We start from the raw sequence: 23,976 nt of genomic DNA on the forward strand, positions 1-23,976 counted from the left end.
AATATTCATGATAAATTCCTTGAAAAGGAATTCAGTTCTCTTAGTTGCAGAGCCAAGGAGTCATGGTGGGATAGCGATTGTGAATTCGACTGCAATCCTCAATGTGGGCAGTTCAAAACCAAGAGCAATTCTGCAGGAGAAAGACTGGGCTTTCTACTCTCGTCGTAGAGTGACAGTCTCAGAAACCTACCGGGGTCGCTGTGATTCAGCACTGACTCCAGGGCAGGGAGTTTGGTTGAGGTGTGGAGTTGCAGAGCCACTTGCTGTGGAAATGTTTGAGAAGGAGATAATCTTGCTTCACATATATTGCATGAAATCTCATCACGTATTAAATTGATGTCACACTGCTTATACCACAAATGAAATAATTAGAATCTTAAATATCATAGTTACTGAGCTTTATTAGGTAAGTCATTTAATTATAGTTATATCAAAATGTCTAGAAGATGAATCTTTATAAAAAGTCAAAGCTCTATGATAAATCACTTTTACAAAGATGTATTAGACTTAGTTCAGACTTTGGAGATAATTAGAAAGCTTCACAAATGGGCTGGTCCTAATTCCAACTCGAGATAAAACAGCCATCCAAAGGAAATATGCTCATCTGGCTCATATGTTATAAAATCATGCCAAAATTCCATGTTTAACGTTAAAGAAAACAATATACTTTGTGTTGGCCAACCCAAAATTTGTCATTTTATTATGATGAAGAATATGGTCCAGATCTTACTATATAGAGTAATGAATTTTTTTATTTCTTATGGTTCAGCTTCCTCAGCTCAAGGATTATATTTTCTATATGGGACATATCGAAGAAGTGTTCAAATTTGAAATTTAAAAAATGTAACCATCTAAATTCATAGACCCCCCCACACAGAGATCTTGCCCTTTACTCTAAAGGAGAGAATTTTTGGCATATTTGATAGTTGCTTTATAAAGTTGAGAGGCAGGATATTAAAAAACATATCTATGTGACAGAATCCTCAATCCCCCAATTGCCCTCCAATTGCCTAAAATTTCATCACTAGGAATTTATTACTTTCTTCCGGATGACATCATCTTCAAACATTAGTTGTTAATTGCAAAGACTTGGGGGGTAGTTTTCAGTTATGTTCTACTGTGCGAATCCTTTTACTGAGTTCCAAGCCCACAACCAATACATAGCAACCTCCTAGTGCTGAGTGGAGCTACCTCATAGCGTTACCAAGGCTATCAACTCCATGGAAGTAGACTGCCACACCTTTGTGGGCAACAACTTTAACAATGGCAACACTAGGGCTCCTCTTTTCAGATCAGTAATTGTTAGTTAGTTAGTTAGTTGTCACAAAATGCTTGGGTTTTCTAAGTGATTGAAGATTAGAGGAAGACAGATGCTAGAGCCTAGAATACTAACTTCAAAGGGCAGTTTGCTCATGTTGCGATGCCTGTGAGCTGCCTAGAAACCTGGGATGCCCTGGAATGCCAGGGACGGTAAAGGGGCCAACTGAGATTTTATTCATGTTCCATTTCTTACAGAAATATAGTCTTGGGAAGTTATTAGATGGAATAGAAATGCTTTGGGTCATGTCGATGTTGACTACCAGTGGAAAATCGAGTGAGTGAAACCCACCCAGAGGTGCTGATGATGACTGGGCTGGTGACTTGCTTCCAACAAATCGCAGCCTAGCAAACTCTATGCAGCACAGTTCTACACTGATAAAGCAGCGGTCTTCATGGGTCAGAGCTGACTCCATATCATCCGACGATGTTAGTTGCAATGGAGTTCTCTAATGCAGTCAGAAGCCCTGTGCTTAAAGTCTGAAGTTTAGTTAATTGGGTCATCCAACCTCATTTAAAGTTGCCTACCTGCCCATGTAGAAAAAGAATGTTTGGAAAGTGTGGTAACATTTGTACAGTTCTGCGTGTTGTGATTCAACTGTGGAATGCGTATGATATATATTGAAAGAGTTAATTAATTACTGAATTAAAAAGTAAAACACCTGCAGCAATGACAAAAAGAAAGAACAAAGAAAACCAGACTCCACGATCCACACCTTTTCATAACAAGGATGATTTTACCAATAGAAATCCACAAAGGTCATCATTACAGTTTAGAAACAGAATACATTTAATGTTTTGAGAAAAACGAAACAGAAGTTGCCTAGTTGCACAATGGTTCAAGCACGACAGTGGCTTAGCAAACAGCTAGAGGTTAAAATCCTACAGCCACTCCATAGAAGAAAAAGACTTGTTGATCGGCTCCAATAAAAGTTACAGCCTAGGAAATGCTCCGTGGTAGCGCTCCTGTGTTCTACACAATTGTTGGGGTCAAAATTGACTCAATGGCACACAACAAAAAGATGCTCACTGAGGTGACAGAATTTCAATTCCAAAATTGGACTAACAATGATTTTTATTTATCAGTAAAGATAAGTCAAATATAGTCAGTCTGTTTTAGTTTACATTTTGATTATCTGTGAGGGCATTATATTTACCTGAATAATCTGCTGATATTTAACCTCAAAATCCACATCACTTGGTCGGTCACACAACTCAGAGGAAATTTGCTGGCCCAGCAGTGAAATTATCTGGAAAACACTAAGAAAAATAAATCCAGGAGAATCCATTTTTGTATTTGAAAACTAAAAATACGTAGCGTTAACAATTGCTTCAGGAAAATAGACTTCTGAAAGTTTGGTTGAGTTCTTGCTGGTTGTCTTGGAGTGGATGAAAACTCATGGTGTAGAGAATAACTGAGCTTTGTAGGGTTTTCAAGGCTGTAACCTCTTGGAAGCAAGTTGCCAGGTGTGTCTTCTGACATCCCTCTGAGTGGTCTGAACTGCCTACTTCTCAGGTCCTAGTCAAGTACTCAACTATTTGCACCACTGAGTGACTAAAATCATAGAAACTGTGAATACACAAGGAATCACAAATAAACCTATAGGAGGCAGAACTGAAAGGGATAAAAAACTCAGAAGATAAAACTGTGTATAAAATAAAAATACGAATAAAGTGGCATTTTCAGGAATGACATATCACTTCACCTAGATAGAAACCAAGGAAATAAAAAGATTGATCATCATACTTAAGACTATGTAGAAACATTTTTTACGTAAAACTTTACATTTGAACAACCCTTTCTCTCTTTGCAATGTAGTACAATGAAAAATTGATCTATAAAGTTGATAAAAGTTGTGAAAACAGGATTTTCATAAGCACTTGCAAAATAATATTATATATACACGTATACATATATAAAACAACAGTAAAAATAAAATACTCTGTTCCACAGTGTTTCCAAGGTTATAAATCTTTATAGCACATCTTCCAACAGTGGAGAACCTGGTAGTTGCAAACCCTTGTTTCTTGGTCAACAACCCAGTGCCCAGCTGTTGCATCATTAGAGACCCTTTCATATTGCATACTGCTTTTAAATTAATAGTAAACGTTAATTGTATGCTACGTTTGCTCTAGCTATTAAGTCTTCCTAAGGAATCCTTATACAATAGACATGTGGTAGGAAATATATAATGTCTACTTATACAATTATTTACGTGTCTATATAAGCACCCTTTTAAAACATTATTTTTTAAATACAACTAAAACTTGGGACGTTCGCATGCTTCTTGGATTCCACAACCTTATAACACAAAGCATAATAACATTTTAACTTCTCCACACCCTATGACCTTTCAACTAATTTTTCAAAGCCCACTAAGACAAAGGAATAATTTAAGTAGGTTTACAACCTCAGTTGCAGTATTAAGGGATTCTGCAGGCAAAATATTGAGCAATGCAGCAAGTGTCAAAAGAAGATGGATGGGAGGAATACACAGTCACCTCTTTCAAGAGGTACCTGGTGATGAAGAATTAATGGAACTGAAAGAACAAGCCCACGTTTCTCTGAAGGCGCTGATGGAAAACAACGCCCCAGAACAGACAGAACAACCATGAAAAGGTTTCAACAATCTAATGCAGCACTAGAAGCACTCAATCCTCTATGCCAAGAAATTCAGAGAAAGCTCCCTAGCCAACTGACCGGAAGAGATCTATATTTGCGCCCAACCCAAAGGAAAATGACCTGACAGAACGTGGGTATGACCAAACAATGTCATTAATAACATATACAAGTAAGATATTGCTGAAGATAATTCACGAATGTTTGCAGCAGTAATTCAACAAGGAGCTTCAACAAAGTCAAATTTGGTTCAGAAGAACACAGGGAATGAAGGCATTGCTGACATGAGCCGCACCTTGCTGAAGAAAGAATACCAGCAAGATGTTCCCCTGTGGTTTGTTCCCTGCACAAAGCATACAACGTTGCAGCGCATACAAACTATGCATACCATTGCCAAGAATGGGAATTCCAGAACATTTTCATGTACTAATGCAGAAGCAGTACATATAATAAACACTCATTAAAAGAGAAAAGGAGATACTGAATGGTTTAAAATTGGGAAAAGTATACATCAGAGCTATAACTTCTCACCATACTTATTAAATCTTTATATGGAGCAAGTAATCCTATAAGAATGCAGCATTAAAATCAAGAACAGGCAATATGTGTAGGTGATACAACCATGCTTACTGAAAATGAAGAGGATATTACTGTGGAGACCAAAGACTACAGCATTCACTGTGGATATATTTTAATGTAATAGAAAACTCTCAGAAATCTGTCAATGAACAACATCAAAATACATTTTTTAAAAAGATTGAAGCTGTCAAAGACTATTTTTATTTAGATCCACAATGAATACTCAAGCAACAGTCAAGAAATGAAATAATATATTTCATTGGAAATATGAGACAAAGACTGCTTTAAAATATTAATGAACAAATATGTAATTTTGAAGTACTAAAGTGAAAATCATAATATTTTTTAAGTTTTCTATGCATGTAAAACTGGCAATAACTGAGAAAGACAAGAGAATAATCAATGCATTAGAATTATAATTTTGGTTAAAAAAAGGAATTTATCATAGACTTCCAGAAGAAATAACAAATTTGTATTAGAATACGTGCAGCCATAATGCATCTTAGTAGAAAAGAGAGTGATACTTTCTCTCCTATGCTTTGGACATGCTGTGATAGGTTTATCAGGCAAACTAGGTCAATAGGAATGTGTGGGTGGAGTTTAATCAGGTTGTGGTTTGATTGGAGGGCAACGAGATAAAGGGCTGTGCAAGTCTCTCCCCCCCCCCATCTCTCTTGATCTCTGGCGATTGGATCAACATGCTGCTGCTTTAGCTAGTTCTCTGTCTCAACCTGTGCGCTACACTACCTGTGGACCAAGCCCAACCCATGGATCAGGTTGCTAGAGCTTGATGCTCCTTCATGACCTGCTTTGCCACACTGCTAGTGCATAAATTACTTGAGTTTGAGGCCGGTGGAGCCTGACACCTTGCATTGCTTGAATTCGGTATCCCATCTAGGCCTGATTCACTAAGCTCCCGTGCTACTGACTGTTGCTGACCCATTGGCTGCCTGCTGCCTGTGGAGCAGACTCTGCCTGTTTTGCCTGAGGGAAGATTCCGCTGTCCCTTCCTTGAGTTGAAGGACTTTCAGTATATTACTTTCAGTATATAACTGTTCCACAAAAGTGAGTTGAATTGAGTCCTCTGCACTGCGCTCTATGGACTAATTGGTTGTTATATTCCTTCTTGCTGTATAAAACTCTCTCTCTCCCTCTCTGTCTCTGTCTCTCTCTCTCTCTCTCTCTCTCTCTCTCTCTCTAATCATAAGTGTCCTGGTTTTGTTTCTGTAGAGATTCCTGCCTAACACGTTATCAGGAGAGACCCATCCCTAGAGAAGAATGTCATGGGAAAAAGAGGAAGACCTTCATTGAGATGGACTGTGTTAGTCTGGGTACTTTAGAGAAACAAATCCACAGAAACTCATGTATAAGAGAGAGTGTTATATAAATGGTATTATAAGTGCACATCAAAGAAAACCTTCAAACCCAGTGCTGCCCAAACCCACAAGTCCACCATTAACCCATATGTCCGACACCAATCCACAAAGTCCTCCTCCATCTCACAAAACAGACGCAATGATGCCAACTGCAGGAGGAAAGCCGAGTCAGTGAATGTGTAGCATCTCAGCGCTGGCAGGGGTCTCCACACAGCTGCTCCAGCACCCAGGGCTGCATCAGGGTAGGTCTATATGGCTTCTCCTCAGGGATGTCTTGCAGGAAGTGAGCTTTGCCAGTTGAAGCAGGGAATTGGCTAAGGCAGCTGCACCCTAGCCTGACCATCAGAAAGCAAGAGACCCGAGAACTCAAAAGGCGAGGCTCACCGAGCCATTTATCCCTCCACCCTTCAATTAACCCCACATGTGTGTATTGGGCAGGTTGGCACAATAAACTAACTACTTCACGGCTTAGTACTGTGGCTATATTAATGGGCTAAGACATTCTGAGGATGGCACAGGATTGGACAGTGTTTCAGTTTGCTCTACAGAGGATCCTTCTAAGTCAGAACTGACATGATGACACTTATCAACAACAAAAGAGGATAATTTATATTCCAACTCTCATAAGTGTTATTAAAATATAGTGTGCATTTATACACATTTTTAAAAACACATTTTATTAATGAATGGTGAAGGGAATGATAAGAATAATTTTAGTTATATTTTTATTTTGCATCAAATTTATAAGCTAATGCTGGTATAGATATATATTTTGGCTGGTATGATGTAGTTATTTGTAGTTAACTTTTATACTAGGGAAATAAGCCTTCCAATTCTTTCTTTTTCCCCCCTCTCTCCCTGTCTGCCTATTCTTAGTGGCAGAATTCTGAATTTAGTAGTTTGGAATTCTGAATAATAAAAAGAAATGATATGCCAAATCTTCTCCTTGATGTAAGCAATAGTTTACATCTGGGAGTTGCAAAGGGTTAATGAGCTTAGCATATTAAGGGAATGTTTGGAGATTTGAATCCACTCAGAGATACTCTAGAAATAGACTTATGGAAATCAGTCATTGGGAGAAACTTAAAGTACAGTTCTGCTCTAATAAAGTCAAGTTCACCATAGAGCATGGGTCAATTTGATGGTAACTGCTGGTTTTTAATATACAGATTTATTTCTATAATTCATTAAAAGTTTTAAAAGTGTCCTGTTTAGAAGATGGCATTATAGAAAGAAGAACCTTACATTTTGCATTCACAGTTGGTTTCCAATCTATGCTTGGTCCTTAATTAATTGATTTGAAAAACATTAAATTTTTTCATTCTAATATTAAAAATCTTTTAAATTTCTTTCATTGTAGTCCTTTATTTGATTAATTGTAAAGTCATTTGAAGATTCCTGGATTGGGCATTACTTAATTCCGTTCAATGTAGATAAGCCATCAATTGATTTTGCTTTTCCTTATCAGTGTAAGATAGTGGAGAATGTACACCTAGGACCTTATAAACGTTGAGCACTAACAGCTAAACAGGCAGCCACACCCCCCAGCTAGCTGCTCCTTGGCAGAAAGCCAAGGCTATCTGTTCCCTGGGAAGAGAAATAGCTGAATGCTCTGTAAATATTTGCACGAGTGGAAATATTACATAGGATCCCTCTGGGTCACAATCAACTTTATGACAGTGAGTTTGCATTTTCTTAAGTTAAATGACATTGGAAATTATAAGCAATGTGAAATTATTTTTTGTATGTATTTGTTTTTATTGTGAACCTGGTGGGGGTTACATTTCAGATTATCACATTTCTATTCAATCATTTAAGCTGCTTAACAGCCCTCCCTCCCACCCCACCATCCAATTAGATTACCCTAGCCTACCTCCTTTGACGAAATAAGGTCTATTCTGTAACAAATTATGTCACCATAAGTTGGAATCAACACTAAGGCAACTAACAACCAAACTAAATTCTTACTTTTTAAAAATCATTTTATTGGGGGCTGGCACAACTCTTATCACAATCCATCCACCCATCCATTATGTCAAGTACATTTGTATATATGTTGCCATCGTCATTCTCAAAGCATTTGCTTTCTACTTGTGCCCTTGGTATCAGCTCCTAATTTTTCCCTCCCTTCCCACTCCCCCTTCCCCCATGAACCCTTGATAATTTATAAATTATTATTTTATTGATGTACTCATTTTTCCTAGACATATACATAGTTATCTTAGTATATAAAATTAAAATATTTTCTTTGGTAATAGTATCTTGTTGAAAGAACTGTCTTATTACACAGAACTGGAACTTGGCTTTGCTCAAAATTATTTTATAATTGCAAATGCTGGATAAAATGCAATTAAATCTACTCCGAATCAGAAGAATACTGCGAATTACTATCTTAATTGTGTTTTTATGAGTTAATGTTAAGATATTGTGGAAAAATAAAGTTATTTTAAAACTCAGTACTACTGATTAATCAATTATATACATATGTATATGTATATGCACATGACTTGAAATGCAGAATAAGTAACATTGAGAAAGTTTGCCATTATTCTGAAATGTCAAAATAAAATCAATATGAAATTAGCAAAAGCATTGGTTTAAAACAGGATTAAATTAGCACAGACATTTTTTAAAATTGGAAGCATTTAGTAGACAAATGTATAAAAATATATGGAATCTTGAAGCTCACCCAGAGCCACTATATTTCTGGAATTTATTAAAAGGAATAATTCATGGGGCATTTGGAAGTAATTTTTTGCTACATTACGCATTGATGAGCTTTTATTTTAGGGTATTGTGGCTACTTTTGGTCACTATGCTTTTTAAAAGATATGGACAAATTATAAAATATCAGGAGAGAATGAGGGGGCAAAGAATAGAAAGTGACCCAAGGGAAAACGTAAAGAACTGCACTGTTGGTAATCGAGAAGAAAAGTCCAGGTAGCTCGATGGTTGCCACTAGATGCATGAGACGTATCCATAAGATTTTAACTATTTTTTCCTCCACATTAGCGTTAGCTAGAAAACAAAGTGTTTAATCAAAGAGTAGTTTAATGTGCACAAACGGCATTTGAAGAAAGAAGCCCAGCCCTTGAGTAGATCCCAACTCATGTTGAGTTGACACATGGGTTAGAGTAGAACTGGTCCATTGGGGTTTGGGGGGTACAATCTTTATGGAAGTAGATTTCCTCATTTTTCTTCCATAGAGCTGTCGGAAGAATTCAACCCCCCAATTTTTCCCTTTAGTGCAGCATAAACTATTTGCACTGTCTAGAGACTTCTAGCGTATTGCGCCATCAAAATTAAACTTGTACTTGCGTGTTCTTTCCTTTTTAAAATGTAGTGACAGTGACGCTGGAAACCCTTAAGAAAATGAAATTCCATCGAGTATATGAAAATAAATCATGCCTTCTCCCCAAGAAAATAGGAGAGTTGCCTTAGTTTGGGAAAGGGATTATATAGGGATCTTTGAGTTTTGGATCATCTTGGGTGCAAGTGAGTTTGCTTAACAGTCCTTATAGGAAAAATGGAATCAGGGTCCTTATAGGGAAGGACTGTAACAGTCCTTATAGGAAAAAGGAGTCAGAGTCCTTATAGGACCTGACAGTCCTTATAGGGAAGGACTGTAACAGTCCTTATAGGAAAAAGGAGTCAGAGTCCTTAAAGGACCTGACAGTCCTTATAGGGAAGAACTATAACAGTCCCTATAGGAAAAAGGATGAGCCTTTTGAGCTTTGAGAACGATAAGGGAAGGCTCTATAGGAGCCCTGGTAGTGTAGTGGTTATGTGTTGGGTTGTGATGCCCCAGGCTGGTAGTTTGAAACCACCAGATGTTACCTGGAGGAAAGACTGAGCTTTCTACTCCTGTGAAATTCAGTTACAGTCTCAGAAACACACAGGGGGAATCACTGTGAGTCATTGTTGATTGGATGGCAGTGAATTTTAAATCTGAATTTGACAGGAAGGCATGTAGTTAATAGCAGAGAGTTGCGAAGACAATTGCTGAACAAATTTTGACACAATGATCCTGGAGTCCAGGTGATAGTTAAGTTTGGCTTTGAGAGCTGGACAATAGTAGCTGGATTAAAAATGTAGGCAGTGGAGATCATTCATTTATTTCATTCATATCAGTTTGCATAGTGAAATCCTTTGGACAGTCATGGACTTGGTCACCTCTGTGATTGTTAAGGAGAAGCAATGGCGTGAATAACATGGCGATGGACTTTAAGTGCTTTCCTGCTAAGGCAGTGCAAGATTTAAGCCCAAAATGGAAAATTCGACTTTGCTGTGGGCATGGTAGACTGTAACAGAAATACAATGACACGTACACACCGAATAGAAGGACGAGCTTGTGTAGAAGAGGAGCTAAAGTAAAACAAACTGTTTAAAAAGAGGAAAGGAACAATTAAAGGCTACAAGTCAAGACATGTTGAAATTTAATGATTTCAAGTTATTGTTTCCTCACTACAATCTGTCCCCATAGCTCTGATTTTTTCATGTGTTGTGTATGTAACATTGATTTCAACTGATAGTGAGCCCAGGTGCGAGACAGAGGGGCCCCGTTGTGTTTTCTGACCCTCGTGATGGGTTTATGTCACCAACCCTCCTGTCCACCGCTAACACCTGATACATGAACATTTGCACCGTTTTACGTCAGACTCTAACTTTCCACTGTGAACTGTTCTGGCCTCCTAAACGGTGAGAAAACAAACTTTGCTGGTTAAAGTGAAATTTATGGATTTTTCTGTTTTAGCAACAGTAGATAATTAAGACCTAAGGTTGTGGTTTGTGTTTTTAATCATTGTAAATGATGTTTTTCATGATGTGGTACCTGCCAACTCCTCTGGCTCTATTTTCTCTCACTTTGTCCTGTCTTTGGTCACTCATTCTTTATGTTCTAGCAGAATAAAATCTTTCACAGCAGCGTGGGCATACCATGCTCTGAATAGCTACATTCTTCATGAATGTTATTCAATTTTGCCGGGAATTCTGTTTTGTTTTGTTTTTTGGTAAGTCTGGCATAATTATCTTATAAAAGCCAACTCCAACATCACCTTAGTAAGTAGTAGAAATCCTTCTCCCACCTTGCCCCAAATCAATTAATAACTTACTCCTGAGGAAGTCAGTAATATCTTGTATATAAGTCTTCATTGCATTACAGTTATACCCACCCTGTTATATACTGAGTTACGTGAGAAAGTAGTCGTATGTTTGACTCACTTTTGGATGAATAAATGGTTATAACATATACTGTTATAATCCCCATGGACTGACATTGCTAGGGGAATTTTGAATATTCTACTCTCTTAAAATATAATTTTAGCGGTTTCATTGACATATAATTCACTCATCATACAATTCAATAGTTTAAACATATTGAAGAATTCTGTAATCATTACCATAATCAATTTTAGAATACTTTCTTATTTTTTGTTCTCGTTATTATTAGCTCTCCCATCTGCCACCCTACCCAAACTTCCCTTGCATACCCCAACTAATCCAGCCACTGTCTCTATAGATTTATATATCTTGGATTTTATACAGAGAGAAGTATACAAAAATAAATGGGAAAAATACCCTATAACAATATCAAAATAAAGGAGAGGAAACCTCAATTGTAAATAAATCAGAAAATAATAAAAACTGAAATAAAAATAATAAGGTGCTAAATTTTAATCTAGCTATGTCTGCATTAGTCCAGTTCCCACTGCACTCTGTGTGGTGGCAAGCCTATTCACATCCTTCTGAAATGGTCAGGAGGGATTCATCTGGGACATAAATGTGGGTTCCTTGCAAATGGATTTTGGGTTTTCACTGTAATCTACAGCCTTCTGCAAACGTTATTCTCAGAATGTAAGCTCTAATTCAATTCCATCCTCCAATCTTGGATTTTATTATTTACGGCTCTTGGATCACACCAACTGATGTGCTTCATTTTGATGTGGACATAGCTGACCCCTCACTTACATGGCTGCTTGTTTTAAGAAAACCTTTAAGACTCCAGCTACAATTCTTTCCAATAGGCAGGCACTGTCTGATTTCTTAATTACACTTTGCTATAGCAACCATAGCTTCAGTGATCTGCTCATGAGGGCATGACCAGGCGGTGCTTTGTCACATCATAAGAACTAATTGCTTCATAGATAGAGCTATATTGAAGTGCAAACTCAAAATCCAGTGATGTACTCATGGTTTATACCTGCTCCCGGTCTACTTACAGATATCATTGTCCCTTTTTTGGAGAGCGTTATAAACCATCAATCACTATGGGGCATATGGTGACACTACTGATAGTTGCTGTTAGGCGCCACTGAGTCATTTCTGGCCCATGGCACCCCCAGGTATAACAGAGCAAAGCACTGCCTGGTCCTGTGCCATCCTTACAATTGTTAAGTCTGAGGCCATTGTTGAAGCTACTGTGTCAATCCACCCTGCTCTTTCCTCTTTTTTTTTTTTTTTTTGCTGCCCCTCTGCTTTACCAAGCATGCTTTCCTTCCCCGGGGACTGGCTTCTCTTGACAACATGTCCAAACTGGGTATGACAAAGTCTTTCAACTCTTGCCTTTCGGGAGCGTTCTTGTACCGTTTCCCCTGGGAAGCACACTGAGGGCTAGTGCTGAATATAGCGTACTTGGGGAGATGCTAGAGGATGAAATCCAAACTCACTTTCATTTTGCTTTCACGTTTTGTTAGCCCATCCTGTAGCTTTCCTGACTTCCTCTGACCCTTTCCAAACCAAGTCAGCTTCCAAACTCTCCTTAGACCCTCAGGCCCGATTCCCTCTGTGGATGCTATCAGAGTAGACCAGGAGCAGGACTGTCTGGAAACTATATTGACAGTGCAGGGTTTAAAATAAGATTTGGAAATATGGTCTTTAAAATCCACAGCAAGCTTAATGACAACATGATCAGAGATGAGCCTAACTTTAAAATATCAGTTTATAACCAAAATAATTTGATAAACATAGTGGTCTTTTAATTTTTTATAACTTCTAATAGTTGTGGTACCATTATGCATTCACTGGCTTATTTTTTAAGCTAACAAAGTAAAACCCTTGTTCTTATTCTCACATTTCAGGTTACATAGCAAGCTTACAGATGTGGTAAAGTAAATGTAAAACTTTTTCCTTGAAGACAGATTTAGCACTCAGAATGCCAATGTTTGAATTTTCAGTTAATCTGTCTTGATATTGTAGGCAGGAAACTGGAGGAGTAAATTCTTAATATTGTTCTATGATAATGCTTTTCTGAAATAATTATTTGCTTAGACATTTAAGGAAACAAAATAGAAAAATAAGATATCAACCTAAATGGTGCATTGTTGATAAATTGTTCCAATGTATTGTTTTGAATTATGTTGAGATTAATTTATTGGCTTTGGCTATAGAGCAATGGGGTATGCTATCACGAACTTTCAGGAATTGAACTCTTGGCAGGTAAAGGTTAGATTGACCTTAACCCAGATACAAAAGAACACTTCGACAGATTCAAAATGTGTCAAAGAAGGAACTAGCTCCTTGTTCAGACTTGGTAAAAATCATAACTGTTTTTGGAAGAAATTCTCTTTGATTGGAAGTTTGATGGGCCTGAATCATCATCTGTTCTTGGCACACAACAAAACCCCCAAAATCCCCAAACCAAAAAAATCTGTTATTTTCATTTATTTATTTTTCATTTAACTTTTAACCATCATTTTATTGGGGGCTGTTACAGCTCATACAACATTCCATACATCAATTGTATCAGCATATGTGTACATATGTTGCCATGATCATTTCCTATATGAGCCCTTTCTATAAGTTCCTTGTTTTACCCCCTCCCTCCCCTTCCACCTCATATCTTGCATTGTCTGTTGTCTCCCCTCACCCACATTTCTCTTATTTATCCTTTTGAGGGGGGCTATATATCCAACCTTGTGATGGGTTCCCCCTCCCCAACCACCCCCTCCCCTCCCCTCATGATTTCCCTACTCCCACTACTGCTCCTGATGGTTTTGTCTGTCCTAAATTCCACGTGGCCAGAGTTCTTATCTGTTCTCTGGTCTAGCCTGATTTTAAGGTAGACTGGGTCATGGTAGTCGGGAGGTGGGTTGGGGGTGGGGTGGGATGAGCATCCAGAAACCAGAGAATGGTGTGTGATTCTTCAGTGCTATACTACACCTTGGTTGAATCATCCTTTCCTTATAACCTTCCTGTGGGGATCTATCCAGTTGTTTACAGATGGGCTTTGGGTCTCTACTCCAACCACCATGTTTGCACAGATGTAATTACTTGTTGTGGATCTTTTGATACTTGACACCTGATCCTGCCGGCACCTCATGATCACATAGGCTGTGCTGCTTCTATGTGGGCTTATTTGCTTCCCAGACATTATAGCTTTTTATAGCTGGGCTCCATGCATTCTCTTCACCACATTCCCTTATGCACCCATTTTACCTTCAACAATCTTGTCAGGAAGGTGAATATCAAAGAATTCCAGGTTCACAGAACAACGTGTTCTTCCTAAAGGTCAAAAAAACAGACTTTGAACTATTTAGAGGCTTTTTATTTTGACACTGTTTTGTTGTTGTTGTTTTGTTTTGCATCTTTTTATTTCTGCAGGTCTCTCTAGGTGGGATAAACAATCTGGAGGAGAAAACAATGGGACCAACATTCCCAGGAGACATGGGAGAGGAGAAGGTGGGGAAAAAAGAAATGGCGTTAACAAACCCAGGGACAAGGGAAAACCAAGTGATCTAAAATCGGTGGCAAGGAGGGTGTAAAAGACCTGATAGGGGTAGATCAAGGGCAATGTAACTGTGATGAATTAATAAAACTCAAATGAGGCAGAGCATGATAGTGGAACAAGAGGAAAGTAAAAGGAAATAGAGGAAAGAACTAGGAGACAAAGGGCATTTATATAGGTCTAAATACAGACATGTACATATGTAAATATATTTATATATGATGGGGAAATAGATCTATGTGCATATATTTATAGGCTTAGTATTAAGGTAGCAGATGAACATTGGGCCTCCACTCAAGTACTCCCCTCAATGCAAGAACACTTTTTTCTATTCAACTGGCATCCCATGATGTTCACCTTCCCAACACAATTGCTGAAGACAAAGTGGGTACTTAAGCAAATGTGTTGAAGAAAGCTGATGGTGCCCAGCAATCAAAAGATATAGCATCCGCGGTCTTAAAAACTTGAAGATAAGCAAGTGGCCATCTAGCTGAGAAGCAACAGAACCCACATGGAAGAAGCACACCAGCCTGTGTGATCACGAGGTGTCCATGGGATCAAGTATCAGGCATTAAAACAAAAAAAAAATCATATCACTGTGAATGAGGGGGAACATGGAGTGGGGACCCAAAGCCCATCTGTAGACAACTGGACATCCCCTTAGAAAAGGGTTGTGGGGAGATGAGTCACTCAGGGTGCAGTGCAGCAACAATGAAACATACAACTTTCCTCTAGTTCTTATATGCTTTCTCCCTGCCACTATCATGATCCAAATTCTACCTTACAAATCTGGCTAGGCCAGAGGATATACACTGGTACAGATAGGAACTGGAAACACAGGGAATCCAGGACAGATGAACCCCTCAGTACCAGCGGTGAGAGTGGAGATACTGGGAGGGTAGAGGGAAGGCGGGGTAGAAAGGGTGAACAGATTACAAGGATCTACATTTAACTCACACCCTGGGGGAAGGATAATAGAAAAGTGGGTGAAGGGAGATGTCGGACAGTATAAGACGTGACAAAACATAATAATTTATAAATTTATAAAAGGTTTGTGAGGGAGGGGTGGCAGGGAGGGAGGGGGAAAATGAGCTAATACCAAGGGCTCAAGTAGAAAGGAAATGTTTTAAGAATGAGGATGGCAACAAATGTACAAATGTACTTGGCACAATGGCTGTATGTATGGATTGTGATAAGAGTTGTATGAGCCCCCAATAAAATGATTTAAAAAAACAGAACATAATGTTTTTGTGTTAAGGGTTGTTTTGTGTTTGGGCCTGTAGTAGAGGCCCAAAGTCCGTCTGCTATCTTAAAACTTAACATATAAATATATGTATATGGACCTCTATCCCTTTCATTATAAATTAATATATTTACATATATACATGCCTATGGTCATACCGCTATAAATAGTGTTGCCTACTATTTCTTTCCTCTGTTTCCTTTCACCTTCCTCCTATCCCACTATCATGCTCACGCTCCATTCGGACCTCTGTAATTGCTCTCAGATGCATTGCTTTTGATTAATTCTACCAGGCATTATATGCCCTCCACACCTTCAATTTTATAGCTCTTGTTCCCTTCTCTCTGCATTTGTTGGCTCCCCACTCCCCCTCCCTACCCCCTCTCTTCCCTGACCCCCCCCCAAAATGCCAGTCCTGTGGTTGTTTTCTCCTCGTGATTTTTCATCCTGCCTATCCTATATAGATAGACATAGGCCAAAACAAAAAAAGAAAAAAACCCAATAGATAGTTTCAAGTCTGTTGGCAGACCCTTATGTATGTTATCTGATCAAGTCTGATGAGGTGCCAAGCCCTGTCCCCCAAGACACAAGTCTATTTTCTGGATTCCTGGGGGACTTGGCTACTTTGTTCCCCTTGCTGCCCTGTTGCATTGCACTCCCTTTGCATTTCATCCCCCTGTGCATGTGCAGACCGGGCACACTTTCCACACAGGATCTCCAGTGCTGTCTCTATAGTGCAGTGGGTCAGTGAGAGAATGCCCTGTCTCCTCATGGAGCCACCCTGGAGGTCCTCTCTGTGCATTGGCTGCTGCCAGCAGGAATGTTGTACCCGGGGCTTGGTGGACCATGTTGAGGTTCTCTCTCTTTCTCTTTCTCTCTCTCTTTCTCTTTCCCTCTCAGTTTGCTCCCATGTGGTGTGGACAGACCCACCTCTCTCCACCTGCCTCCCTCCCCAGGCTATATCAGAGGACAGTGCTGTCCTCCATATTGCCTTCTTCGGAGGAGTGGGTCAACATAGCTCAGCTTGGGCCTAGCCCTGTCATCTTCTCTGTTAGTTCGCTGCACAAAGACAATGTATTGCCCTCAAAGCTTGGCACTCTAGGATGGAGTCTGGTCCCTCTTTCCTTTTCTTGTGGGGACAGAAACAATACCCTCCCTCTGGGTGTATTAGTGTCTCTTCCCCATCAACCTCATTTTCCCTTTTTTTTCCTTACCCCTCTCTTTTCTCTCCTTTTTAGTTGGTTGCCATATGCATCCTGAGTTGGGTCAGACCCCTCCCAGAAGTGCCTGGACCTCCACCAGGATTTATCCATCAAGTAGCTTATCCTCTATGCCCATTGTACTTTTGAGCTTACCTCAGTGAACTCATGATGTACTTGTCCCTTTGTGCTTGACTAACTTCTTTTGCATCATTTCCTTCAACATTTCTCATGAGAAAATGTGCTTCGTGGATTCACCACTGGTACCAAAAAAACAAACAAAAAAACCTGTTATGGATGCTTCAAAGGAATGTCTGGCTTTGAACTTACACAAACTGATTTGTAGCTGATGGCTGCTTGATAATAACTGTCTAGATGTGAAGGGTTTTGGCTAAAATCTGTGGTTTTGATATTGCATTTGGACAAGGTTGCAAATACCGAATGTCCAATAGATTTATTTCCTTTTCATGAACATTCTTGAAAAGGAGTACAATCATGTTATTTATACAAAGGAACGTAATTAAAAAATTGTTTTTTGCTAGAGACTTAGTACATATTCCCAATTTATCTGAATACAACATCCAATCTTCTTGTTACCATTTTGCTGAATAGTCTGACCAAATATGAAATTCCTGATATTTATTTTGAGTCCATCTGCCAACAGCCAGAGAAAGCTACCTCGGACCCAATGAGATAGAGGTAGATGACTTTTGGTAGATGAAGCAAGGGACTTTAGATTTCTCTGAACGAATGAAACAGTACTGTCAGATGAAACCCATGTACTGCTATGGTTGTTGTTGTTCAGTGTCATCAAGGGGTTTGACTCATGAAGACCCTTATGTACTACAGAGCAAAAACACTGCCCAATTCTTCACCTCCTCACATTCGAGCCTATTGTTGTCGACACTGTGTGAATCTATTATTCCAGGAACTTCATCTTTGTTGCTGTCCCTCTACATTATCAAGCATGATGTTATTCTCCAGGGACCGGTCTCTCTTGAAAACATGTTAAAAGTACATGAGATGCTCATACAACTCTTATCACAATCCATGCATATACATACATCAATTGTATAATGCACATCTGTACATTCTTTGTCCTAATCATTTTCTTTTTTTTTATGGATTGTGATAAGAGTTGTATGAGCCCCTAATAAAATGTTAAAAAAAAAAAAGATAGATGGAGAAGTAAGAGTCTTCCCAGACAAGGAAAAACTCTAAGAATATGTTAGAAGAAACCCAGCCTTACAAAAGATCCCGTTAGGCAGATAGGCAGGGATGGGATATCCATTGACGCATGCCCAGGAGAGCCAGCATAGGACAAAGGCCTGGATTTTCCCGCCGGTGGGCACGGATGGGTGCTAAACCTGGAGCAGCCCACTTGGGCCAGGTGATTGCAATTCAGCCAATGGGACCGACCTGGGGTCGTTCACCATGCCTCCCATGGGGAATCCTTGAAAAGGCAGGAACCGAGAGGTAGAGGGGGCTTTTTCGGAGGAAACTTGGGGCAGAGATCTTTGCATGACCCCGAGCAGTCTCTGCCAGGCTGCATGGTCGAAAGGAATCCTATGGGTGCCGCGTAAAACCTGAAGCTTCTTTTAACTCTCATTAAATTCACTTGGATCACGAAAAAAAAAAGTACATGAGATGAAGTCTTGTCAACGTGGCCTCTACGGAGCAGCCTTCCAAGACAGATTTGTTTGTTCTTTTGGCAGGTCATCTGGGTATCAGTATTCAAAGAGAACATCATAATTCAAATGCTTCCATTCTTCTTTGGTCTTCTGTATTCGATGTCCAACTGTCACATGCAGATGAGGCTATTGAAAATGCCATAGCTTGATTCTCAGAGTAACAACAAGGCTTTTCCATAATTTAAGGAGATATTGCGCAGCAGATTTATCCAATGCAATGTTTCCTTTGATCTCTTGAGTGCTGCTTTCATGAACATTGATAATGGACCCAAGCAAGACAGAACCTTTGACAACTTACATCTCTTTTGTCCATTTATCTTGGTGTCACCTATTGGTCCAGGTGTGAGCATTTTGGTTTTCTTTACACTGAATTATAATTCTTACTGAAGCTGCAATTCTTGATATTCAGCAGCATGTACTTCAAGTCCTCTTCACGTTCAGGAAGCAAGGTTGTGTTATCTGCACAGTTCAGGTTGTTAATAAGCCTTCCTCTAACCATAAGGCTCCAGTTTTCTTCTTTCTCTTGAAAAATGAACAAATCATTTTATTGGGGGATTTTGCAGCTCATATAATAACCCATACATTCATACAATCCAAGTATTATGTCAAGAATATTTGTACATATGTTGCCATCATCCTTTTTTTAAAAATCTTTTTATTGGGGCTCATAAGGCTTTTATCACAATCTGTACATACATCAATTGAGCAAAGCACCCTTATACATTCGTTGCACTCGTCACTCTCATAATTCACCTTCCACTTGGGTTCCTGGAATCAGCTCGGTTTCCCTTTCCCCCCCCCCATCCCCCTCCCTCCACGATCCCACATCCTTTTCAAACCATTTTCTTTTCTTTCTACTTGAGCCCTTGGTATCAGCTACTCTTTTTTTGCCTCCATCCTACCCTCATAAATCCTTGATAAATTATTATTATTTTCATATCTTACACTGTTCACTGTCTCCCTTCACCCATGATTCTGTTGTTAGTCACCTTCTGAGGAGGGGTTAATATGTCAATCATTGCAATTGGTTCCTCCCTCCTTCCTCTACCTTCCCCCTACTCTCATGGTATCACTACTCCCATTATTTTTCTTAAGGGGTTTATCTCTCCTGGATTGTGTGTGTGTGTGTGTGTGTGTAGAGTGCTTATCTGCGTGTGTACATTCTCTGGTATTCTCAAATTTGTAAGGTAGAATTGGGATCATGATAGTGCAGGGGTGTGAGGGGGTCAGGGGAAGCATTAAAGAACTAGGGGAATGTTGTATGTTTCATCAGTGCTATACTGAACACTGTCTGGTTTGTCCCTTTATTGTGACCCTTCTGTGAGGGGATGTCCAATTGTCTACAGAAGGTTTTGGTTCTCCATTCCAGCCCCCTAGGTTTCCATCAATATGATTGTTTGTTTTGGGTCTTCTGATGCCTGTTACGTGATCTTGTCGATAACTCTTGACACAGGCTGATGTGCTTCTTCCATGTGGGCTTTGTTAATTCCCTACTAGATGGTCACTTGCTTAACTTCAAGCCTTTAACATCCAGACACTACATCTTGTAATAGCCTGGCACTATCAGCTTTCTTTACCCAACCGAGGGATACATACGGCAGCCAACTAAAAATGAGGGGAAAAGGAAAAAAAAAAAGAGGATGTGTGTGTGGGGGGGTGGGGTGCAAGGCACTAATCCACCCATGGGGAGGATATTGCTTGTCTCCACAGGAAAATGAGAGAGGGACCAGACCTAAACCTGGTGTGCCAAGACTTCAGCGCAACATACTAGCATGAAGCATCAAACTAACAAAAGAGGTCTGTGGAGCCAGCCCTAATCCCAGATACATGGACTCCCTCCCCAGAAGAATGCACTATAGAGGATAGCACTGAAGATACAGCCCAGGGACAGGGGCTGGTCAGCTCAGAGCACATGGGAACAAACTAAGAGGGAAAGAGAGAGAGAGAGAGAGAGAGAGAACTGTATCCTCAGCCATCAAGCCCTGGAGATGATATTCCTGCTTGGAGCAGCAAATGCATAGAGAGGACCATAGGGCTGACCCCGTCAGGAGACAGGGTGTCCTTCTCACTGACACACTATGGGGAACAACACAGTACAGGAACTGTGCTTGTTCTGACTCTCCAACACCAGGAAAAGCATGAAGGGAGTGCAACAGAGCAGCAAGGGGAGCAAAGCAATGAAGTCCCCGAGGAATCCCAAAACCAGAGTTTGGGGAAAAGGCTTGGCACCTCATCAGATTCAATTGGAAACCATTCATTCATAAGGGTCAATAGACAGACTTGGAACTATTTATAGGCTCCCCGACCCCCCCCCCCCGCTCATGTCTATCTATGTAAGATAAACAATCCCAAGGAGAAAACAATGGTATCATTAATGGAGGGGGTGTACATGGGAGGGGGAGGGGGATATGGGAGCGGGGAAGGGAAGGGAAAGGAAGGGGGAACCAACAAACCCAGGGACAAGGGAAGAAAATTTGATTTAAAATCAAAGACAAGCAGGGCGTAGAATGTCTGGTGGGGTTTAATCAAGGGCAATGTAACCGAAAGGAATTACTGAGAATGAATGAAGGTCGAACATGATAGTGGGAAAGGAGGAATGTAAAAGGAAACAGAAAAAAGAACTATGAGGCAAAGGGCATTGATAGAGGTATAAATACAAGCATGTATATATGTAAATATATATGTCTATGCACACATATTTATGTGCTAAGTATTAAGGTAGCAGACAGTATTGAGTCTTTACTCAAGTACTTCCTCAATGCAAGCGCACTTTGTTGTAATTCCCTGGCATTGTGTGATGCTCACGTTCCATTCGTATTCTTATAACCTGTCTTTTCTAATTACTTGCTCAGCATTAAGATTAAAAAGCATGGTCTGAGGATGCAAACCTGACACATACCTTTGCTAATTTTAAACCATGGAGTATTCCCTAGTTCTGTTTTCATAGCTACCTCTTGATCTATGTACAGGTTCTGCATGGAAGCAATGAAGTATTCTAAGATTCCCATTATCCATATATTTTTTTAATGATCCACACAGTCAAATGTCTTTGCATAATCAATAAAATACAAGCAGTCATTTTTCTTGAATTCTCTACTTTTAACCAAGATCCACCTAACATCACCAGTGGTATCCCTTGGTCTATATCTTCTGAATCCAGTCTGAACTTCTGGCAGCTCCCTAGCAATGTACTGCTGTAATCATTTTTATATGATCTCAAGCAAAATTTTACTTAAATGGGATACAAAATTTCACTTAAATTATCTTGTTCTATAATTTAACAATTCTGTTGGGTTACTGTACTATGAAATGGGGACAAATATGGATCTCTTCTAGACAGTTAACTAAGTAGCTATCTTCCAAATTTCTTGGCATAAACCAGTGCTTCATCAGTTTGTTGAAACATTTCAATTGGTAATCTATTCTTGGAGACATATTTTTGATTAGTGCTCCCATGGAACTTGGACTTCTTTCTTCATTACCATTGACTTTTGTTCATTTGCTATGTCTTGAAATGTTTGAATGTCAATCAATTTTTTGGTACAGTGATGCTGTGTATTTTTTCCATCTTCCATTGATGTTTCATGCATCATTCAATATTTTTCCCTTAGAAACGTTCAATATTATAACTTGAGTTTGATTTTTTTTTTAGTTCTTTCCATTTAAGATATGCTGAAGGTATTTTTTCCCTTTTTGGTTCCCCTACTCTAGGTATTTGCATAATTCATTATAACAGTTTACTTTGTCATCTTGAGCTGCTCTTTGGAATTTTCTGTGCAGCTCTTGGATTTCATCATTTCTTCCATTTGCCTTAGCCTCTTTATGATTAAAATCAAGTTTTAGAGTCTCCTGTGATATCCACGTTGACCTCTTCTTTCTGTCTTGTCTCTTAATGACCTCTTGCTTTCTTCATGAATGATGTTCTTGATGTCATCCCACCACTCATCAGATCTTCTGTTATTAGTGTTCGGTGCATCAAATTTATTCTCAAAATGTTCTGAAAATTCAAGTGAGGTATACCCAAGGTTATATATATATATATATATGAGTTCCTATAGAATTTAAAAAATTTTCTTCAGCTTCAACTTTTACTTCATGTGTGAAATTAATGGTATATCCTACAGTTGACCTGGGCATCATTTTAGCTGCATTGAGCCTTTTCATATGATGAAGTCCACGTGTATAGTCGCCATTTGTCTTGTCAAAAAAAACGTATTTTCTATGAACAAATTGTTTTTCTTGAAAAATGTCATCACACGATCATAATTGTATTTCTATCACCAAGACTGTCATTTCCAACTACTGTTACTCTATTGTTCCATATGTTTTTATTATAGTCACCAACAATTACTAATTCAGCTGGGTGGCATGTTTGATCAATTTCAGAGTGAAAATGTTAAATTCTTCAATACTGCAACACTAGCTTTAGTGGTTGGCTTAGAACTGTGAATAATTCTTGTATTGATTAGATTCCCTTGTATGAGGATGGATATCCTGCATCTGGCTAGTCATCTGACCTCTTAGGACTTGAATCAGTGTACTGCCATATAATTTGCTGGTCCTGGGAGTTTTCAGCAACTTGTGACCTTATCAGTTGACCTTGGACTCATTTGCTTCAGTAGCCAGAAGCCTGCTGTATGACCTGCCAACATTGGGTTCATCAGTTATTGCATCTGATCAAATCAGGAGAGGCCTCGGATCTGAAATGTGACCCATAGACTTAGAATGTACCTGCCTCTGCAACTTGTTGAGTCACTATGGACCTGTGTGAGGACAGTGCAGAATTGGGCAGTGCTTCCTTCTGTTGTACACAGAGTCCTTGGGAGTTGGCACTCCATGGTACTTTCAATATTCTTCTCCAGCACCACCATCCAAATGTGCTTCATCTTCTTCAGCCTTCCTTATTCAATGTCCAACTTTGACATATGGGGTAGCTATGTAATTTTGTGTCAACCTGAAGATATGAAAGTGTAGGGGTAGAGTGTAGCCTGTCAATCAAGTCAGAGACTGATGGTGCCTCCTTGTGGATGTGGCCTCACAAGGAGGGTTCTGGGAACTGCCCCCCGCCCCTCACTCCTTCCTGTTGATGAGCCACTTTCCTGTTAATGAGTAACACTGTTGATGAGCCTTCCTGTTGATGAGCCACACTGAGACCTACACCAACCCTGTATTGTGGCCACCCACATCAATCCACAAAACTCTGCACCCACTGCTCTGTGATCTTCCTGC

This window comes from Tenrec ecaudatus, chromosome 3 (genome assembly GCF_050624435.1).
Source record: "Tenrec ecaudatus isolate mTenEca1 chromosome 3, mTenEca1.hap1, whole genome shotgun sequence".
NCBI classification, from domain to species: Eukaryota; Metazoa; Chordata; class Mammalia; order Afrosoricida; family Tenrecidae; genus Tenrec; species Tenrec ecaudatus.